The sequence below is a fragment of the Schistocerca gregaria genome, unplaced genomic scaffold (genome assembly GCF_023897955.1).
Source record: "Schistocerca gregaria isolate iqSchGreg1 unplaced genomic scaffold, iqSchGreg1.2 ptg000923l, whole genome shotgun sequence".
Taxonomy (NCBI): domain Eukaryota; kingdom Metazoa; phylum Arthropoda; class Insecta; order Orthoptera; family Acrididae; genus Schistocerca; species Schistocerca gregaria.
The window spans coordinates 57,501-65,000 of NW_026062280.1; the positions used below are offsets into that span (position 1 = coordinate 57,501).

The 7,500-nt window shown below is 54.2% G+C and overlaps 3 non-coding genes across 3 annotated transcripts in view; all 3 read left to right on the forward strand.

The window, feature by feature from the left end:
- Positions 1-3,871: 3,871 nt before the first annotated feature.
- LOC126325420 (small subunit ribosomal RNA) lies at positions 3,872-5,762 on the forward strand. The gene has a single exon (XR_007560100.1). It is a non-coding gene; the product is annotated as a small subunit ribosomal RNA (ribosomal RNA).
- Positions 5,763-6,127: 365 nt separating this feature from the next.
- Positions 6,128-6,282, forward strand: LOC126325434 (5.8S ribosomal RNA). Its single transcript, XR_007560113.1, has one exon. It is a non-coding gene; the product is annotated as a 5.8S ribosomal RNA (ribosomal RNA).
- A 188-nt stretch (positions 6,283-6,470) lies between these two features.
- The window catches only part of LOC126325427 (large subunit ribosomal RNA), a 4,226-nt gene continuing 3,196 nt past the window's right edge, over positions 6,471-7,500 (forward strand). The window contains exon 1 of the ribosomal RNA XR_007560107.1: positions 6,471-7,500. This exon is cut by the window's right edge and continues 3,196 nt beyond it. This is a non-coding gene — a ribosomal RNA (large subunit ribosomal RNA).

Genomic DNA, 7,500 nt, shown 5'->3' on the forward strand with positions numbered 1-7,500 from the left:
TTTAACCAACTTTATCGCTTAACCTAACTGTGGCTGTACCAGATTATCGCTTAACCTAACTGTGGCTGTACCAGATTATCGCTTAACCTAACTGTGGCTGTACCAGATTATCGCTTAACCTAACTGTGGCTGTACCAGATTATCGCTTAACCTAACTGTGGCTGTACCAGATTATCGCTTAACCTAACTGTGGCTGTACCAGATTATCGCTTAACCTAACTGTGGCTGTACCAGATTATCGCTTAACCTAACTGTGGCTGTACCAGATTATCGCTTAACCTAACTGTGGCTGTACCAGATTATCGCTTAACCTAACTGTGGCTGTACCAGATTATCGCTTAACCTAACTGTGGCGTGTACCAGATTATCGCTTAACCTAACTGTGGCTGTACCAGATTATCGCTTAACCTAACTGTGGCTGTACCAGATTATCGCTTAACCTAACTGTGGCTGTACCAGATTATCGCTTAACCTAACTGTGGCTGTACCAGATTATCGCTTAACCTAACTGTGGTTGTACCAGATTATCCCTTAACCGAACTCAATTTGTCCCTTAACCTAACTCAATTTGTCCCTTAACCTAACTCAATTTGTCCCTTAACCTAACTCAATTTGTCCCTTAACCTAACTCAATTTGTCCTTAACCTAACTCAATTTGTCCCTTAACCTAACTCAATTTGTCCCTTAACCTAACTCAATTTGTCCCTTAACCTAACTCAATTTGTCCCTTAACCTAACTCAATTTGTCCCTTAACCTAACTCAATTTGTCCCTTAACCTAACTCAATTTGTCCCTTAACCTAACTCAATTTGTCCCTTAACCTAACTCAATTTGTCCCTTAACCTAACCCACGTTGTCCCTTAACCTAACCCACGTTGTCCCTTAACCTAACCCACGTTGTCCCTTAACCTAACCCACGTTGTCCCTTAACCTAACCCACGTTGTCCCTTAACCTAACCCACGTTGTCCCTTAACCTAACCCACGTTGTCCCTTAACGTAACCCACGTTGTCCCTTAACGTAACCCACGTTGTCCCTTAACGTAACCCACGTTGTCCCTTAACGTAACCCACGTTGTCCCTTAACGTAACCCACGTTGTCCCTTAACCTAACCCACGTTGTCCCTTAACCTAACCCTCGTTGTCCCTTAACCTAACCCACGTTGTCCCTTAACCTAACCCACGTTGTCCCTTAACCTAACCCACGTTGTCCCTTAACCTAACCCACGTTGTCCCTTAACCTAACCCACGTTGTCCCTTAACCTAACCCACGTTGTCCCTTAACCTAACCCACGTTGTCCCTTAACCTAACCCACGTTGTCCCTTAACCTAACCCACGTTGTCCCTTAACCTAACCCACGTTGTCCCTTAACCTAACCCACGTTGTCCCTTAACCTAACCCACGTTGTCCCTTAACCTAACCCACGTTGTCCCTTAACCTAACCCACGTTGTCCCTTAACCTAACCCACGTTGTCCCTTAACGTAACCCACGTTGTCCCTTAACGTAACCCACGTTGTCCCTTAACGTAACCCACGTTGTCCCTTAACGTAACCCACGTTGTCCCTTAACGTAACCACGTTGTCCCTTAACCTAACCCACGTTGTCCCTTAACCTAACCCACGTTGTCCCTTAACCTAACCCACGTTGTCCCTTAACCTAACCCACGTTGTCCCTTAACCTAACCCACGTTGTCCCTTAACCTAACCCACGTTGTCCCTTAACCTAACCCACGTTGTCCCTTAACCTAACCCACGTTGTCCCTTAACCTAACCCACGTTGTCCCTTAACCTAACCCACGTTGTCCCTTAACCTAACCCACGTTGTCCCTTAACCTAACCCACGTTGTCCCTTAACCTAACCCACGTTGTCCCTTAACCTAACCCACGTTGTCCCTTAACCTAACCCACGTTGTCCCTTAACCTAACCCACGTTGTCCCTTAACCTAACCCACGTTGTCCCTTAACCTAACCCACGTTGTCCCTTAACCTAACCCACGTTGTCCCTTAACCTAACCCACGTTGTCCCTTAACCTAACCCACGTTGTCCCTTAACCTAACCCACGTTGTCCCTTTGCCTAACATAGTTCACTGCTCGGAATCTCTGGTGTCGTTGTTATCCTCATGTAGATGTCTTGCGAGTGTTGCTTACTTTCCACATATTCCCGCTATCCACTGTCAATTGTACTGCAATAGGACTATATCGCCCCCCCCCCCCCCTCTGCCCCTCTCTTTGTGTCTCCGTCCTCTCAAGCTGGTCGGTCTGGCGTTTGAGTGTTAAATGAGCCTCGCAGCTGTTCAGTTGCGTTCAGATGTCGACGCCCTCAGTGTACGTCGTGGTATGGTCTGTGTCCATTGTCCGCTGATGTCGTACGCGTAACCCACACGCTGTACCGATCATCGGTAGTTACGTACAGAGTGAAGTAGTGTGATACGTGTGACCGTACGCTGGCTGTGCCCAACGGTGTCGAATCTCAATTTCCATATGTTGTGCTCGATGCTACTTGTCTCGTCTCCCAATAACAGCTAGGTTGCACTGTGGTACGCCGTAGAGGCGTGTGGGAGGAACGTACGAACGCATTGTATGTCACCCTGGGTCGCTGGGGGTGGTGGTGCGGTGAGTCAGGTCAGGTCAGCGTGAGCCGTGTGATGTAGTGACGCGTGTATTCCGACTTTGTCGTATTGCCTCACACAAAGTGCTACCCTGGTGGACCGCGTTCCATATCTGGGACATGCCGCAGATGCCGGTTGACAGTGGATCGCGGAAGGGACATCGCATACGTGCGCGGGCCACCTTCCACGTGTTCTCTTCTGCACATGTCGCAGTGTGTATGTGGTCTGATGTAGCGTGTCGTGACACATGACATCCTGGCATGCAAGAATTGTTGAATTCGCAAATGTAGGTGGACATCTACGTTTACTGCCCAAGATACGCAAATGAACTGGAAATCCGTTGTTGAGCGGTTGTTCACGCTGGAGGTGAATCTGTGATGGCGACGATCGGTACAGCTATTAACCGGTTGTTTCAGCGGTACCCGCCACATCCACACACGTGACTAGGCCCATGTGGGTATGAAGCGATACGCGGCGGTGGCTTGGTGGGACTGTTCCCGGCCGGTGAAGGGGGGCCGCCCGGCGTGTTGGCCGCGCGCTGCGTGGGCGCACGCGCAACAGGCGGCTGGTGGGGGGCGCCGAGTGGCAGGAGCGCCAGCCGACGGGCTCGGCAGGCGGCGCAGCTACGCTGCGGCGCACCCTGCACGCGGCGCCTGGCGGCCAAAGTTGGTTCAGCCGAGCCCGGTGCGAAGCGCGGTGGACATCTGCAGTGTGCTGGTCTGATTGAGGACTGTGTGCGTTGAGGATGCGCCGCCGCCTGGCACTCGGCGCCGCGACGCCGTCTGCTGCTCGGTCGCCCCAGCGGTTCTCGCAGGTGGTTTGTATCGCAGTTGTGCGGACGTGTTGGCGCGTGCGCTGTGCTGGGAGAGTTCGCTTCTGCACCCAAGTGGGGCTTTGCCCTTGTGTGGCGCTGGCGTTGGAGCTGCCGGTCACCATAGGTGGCGCGTGTTGTCTTCCGCCGGCAATGCCACGACAGCACGCTCCCGGGCCTCTGTCGCAGCGGCAAGCTCAGTTGGGAGCAAGGGTGTTCGCACTAAAACCGTCTACTCGCCTAACTCCGGGCGATTGCGCCTCTCTCGAAACCGACCAAGTACCTAGACGGCGCTGCGCGCCGCCGGGACCTGAGAGGGTTTCGAGGTGTATCGTGCAGGGAGCTCGGCCTCCTCCTGTTTGCAGAATAATTGAGCGGACGCTTGCGTGTTCGCGCGGGCCCCCGGGACACACTCCCGGGCGGCCGGCTGCTCAGCTCTAGTTGACGCAGCTCCCTGGTTGATCCTGCCAGTAGTCATATGCTTGTCTCAAAGATTAAGCCATGCATGTCTCAGTACAAGCCGCATTAAGGTGAAACCGCGAATGGCTCATTAAATCAGTTATGGTTCCTTAGATCGTACCCACGTTACTTGGATAACTGTGGTAATTCTAGAGCTAATACATGCAAACAGAGTCCCGACCAGAGATGGAAGGGACGCTTTTATTAGATCAAAACCAATCGGATTGGCTTGTCTGGTCCGTTTGCCTTGGTGACTCTGAATAACTTTGGGCTGATCGCACGGTCCTCGTACCGGCGACGCATCTTTCAAATGTCTGCCTTATCAACTGTCGATGGTAGGTTCTGCGCCTACCATGGTTGTAACGGGTAACGGGGAATCAGGGTTCGATTCCGGAGAGGGAGCCTGAGAAACGGCTACCACATCCAAGGAAGGCAGCAGGCGCGCAAATTACCCACTCCCGGCACGGGAGGTAGTGACGAAAAATAACGATACGGGACTCATCCGAGGCCCCGTAATCGGAATGAGTACACTTTAAATCCTTTAACGAGTATCTATTGGAGGGCAAGTCTGGTGCCAGCAGCCGCGGTAATTCCAGCTCCAATAGCGTATATTAAAGTTGTTGCGGTTAAAAAGCTCGTAGTTGGATTTGTGTCCCACGCTGTTGGTTCACCGCCCGTCGGTGTTTAACTGGCATGTATCGTGGGACGTCCTGCCGGTGGGCGAGCCGAAGGGGTGCTTTCGCGTCCCGAGGCGGACCCCGTTTAAATCCTACCAGGGTGCTCTTTGTTGAGTGTCTCGGTGGGCCGGCACGTTTACTTTGAACAAATTAGAGTGCTTAAAGCAGGCAAGCCCGCCTGAATACTGTGTGCATGGAATAATGGAATAGGACCTCGGTTCTATTTTGTTGGTTTCGGAACCCGAGGTAATGATTAATAGGGACAGGCGGGGGCATTCGTATTGCGACGTTAGAGGTGAAATTCTTGATCGTCGCAAGACGAACAGAAGCGAAAGCATTTGCCAAGTATGTTTTCATTAATCAAGAACGAAAGTTAGAGGTTCGAAGGCGATCAGATACCGCCCTAGTTCTAACCATAAACGATGCCAGCCAGCGATCCGCCGCAGTTCCTCCGATGACTCGGCGGGCAGCCTCCGGGAAACCAAAGCTTTTGGGTTCCGGGGGAAGTATGGTTGCAAAGCTGAAACTTAAAGGAATTGACGGAAGGGCACCACCAGGAGTGGAGAGCCTGCGGCATAATTTGACTCAACACGGGAAACCTCACCAGGCCCGGACACCGGAAGGATTGACAGATTGATAGCTCTTTCTTGATTCGGTGGGTGGTGGTGCATGGCCGTTCTTAGTTGGTGGAGCGATTTGTCTGGTTAATTCCGATAACGAACGAGACTCTAGCCTGCTAACTAGTCGCGTGACATCCTTCGTGCTGTCAGCGATTACTTTTCTTCTTAGAGGGACAGGCGGCTTCTAGCCGCACGAGATTGAGCAATAACAGGTCTGTGATGCCCTTAGATGTTCTGGGCCGCACGCGCGCTACACTGAAGGAATCAGCGTGTCTTCCTAGGCCGAAAGGTCGGGGTAACCCGCTGAACCTCCTTCGTGCTAGGGATTGGGGCTTGCAATTGTTCCCCATGAACGAGGAATTCCCAGTAAGCGCGAGTCATAAGCTCGCGTTGATTACGTCCCTGCCCTTTGTACACACCGCCCGTCGCTACTACCGATTGAATGATTTAGTGAGGTCTTCGGACTGGTACGCGGCATCGACTCTGTCGTTGCCGATGCTACCGGAAAGATGACCAAACTTGATCATTTAGAGGAAGTAAAAGTCGTAACAAGGTTTCCGTAGGTGAACCTGCGGAAGGATCATTACCGACTAGACTGCATGTCTTTCGATGTGCGTGTCGTGTCGCGCAACACGCTACCTGTACGGCAGTGGCCGTGCGCCGCGTGCGGAACCACGCGTGCCTCTCAAAACTAGCGGAAGTGTTGTTGTTGTTGTGTGGTACGAGCGCTGAAGCTCTGGAGCGGCTGGCCTGCGGTACCTGGCGCCTGGCGCCGGTTTTGAATGACGTTCGCCCGAGTGCCTGTCCGCTCCGGTGTGGAGCCGTACGACGCCCATCGGCTGTGAGGCCGTTGGACACAAAAAAAATAGTGGAACAGGGGCCGTCAGACGCCTCAGTCCCGCAAATGCTACTGTCTTGAAAGAGACAGTGGGAGACTGAAAAGGAAAAGATCACCCAGGACGGTGGATCACTCGGCTCGTGGGTCGATGAAGAACGCAGCAAATTGCGCGTCGACATGTGAACTGCAGGACACATGAACATCGACGTTTCGAACGCACATTGCGGTCCATGGATTCCGTTCCCGGGCCACGTCTGGCTGAGGGTCGGCTACGTATACTGAAGCGCGCGGCGTTTGTCCCGCTTCGGAGACGTGGGAGTGTCGTGGTCGCCTGTGTGGCCGGCCGCGTCTCCTTAAACGTGCGATGCGCGCCCGTCGCCTGGCGGTTCGCATACCGGTACTTTCTCGGTAGCGTGCACAGCCGGCTGGCGGTGTGGCGTGCGACACCTCGTACAACGACCTCAGAGCAGGCGAGACTACCCGCTGAATTTAAGCATATTACTAAGCGGAGGAAAAGAAACTAACAAGGATTCCCCCAGTAGCGGCGAGCGAACAGGGAAGAGTCCAGCACCGAACCCCGCAGGCTGCCGCCTGTCGTGGCATGTGGTGTTTGGGAGGGTCCACTACCCCGACGCCTCGCGCCGAGCCCAAGTCCAACTTGAATGAGGCCACGGCCCGTAGAGGGTGCCAGGCCCGTAGCGGCCGGTGCGAGCGTCGGCGGGACCTCTCCTTCGAGTCGGGTTGCTTGAGAGTGCAGCTCCAAGTGGGTGGTAAACTCCATCTGAGACTAAATATGACCACGAGACCGATAGCGAACAAGTACCGTGAGGGAAAGTTGAAAAGAACTTTGAAGAGAGAGTTCAAAAGTACGTGAAACCGTTCTGGGGTAAACGTGAGAAGTCCGAAAGGTCGAACGGGTGAGATTCACGCCCATCCGACACACGCGAGACAGATCCTCGGCAGATGGGGCCGGCCGCCCGCGCGGAGCAATCCGCGGCGGGGGTCGTGTCCGGTTGCCTTTCCACTCGCCGCGGGGTGGGGCCGTTCCGGTGTGCGGTGGGCCGCACTTCTCCCCTAGTAGGACGTCGCGACCCGCTGGGTGCCGGCCTACGGCCCGGGTGCGCAGCCTGTCCTTCCGCGGGCCTCGGTTCGCGTCTGTTGGGCAGAGCCCCGGTGTCCTGGCTGGCTGCTCGGCGGTATATCTGGAGGAGTCGATTCGCCCCTTTGGGCGCTCGGGCTCCCGGCAAGCGCGCGCGGTTCTTCCCGGATGACGGACCTACCTGGCCCGGCCCCGGACCCGCGCCGCTGTTGGCTCGGGATGCTCTCGGGCGGAATAATCGCTCCCGTCAGCGGCGCTTCAGCTTTGGACAATTTCACGACCCGTCTTGAAACACGGACCAAGGAGTCTAACATGTGCGCGAGTCATTGGGCTGTACGAAACCTAAAGGCGTAATGAAAGTGAAGGTCTCGCCTTGCGCGGGCCGAG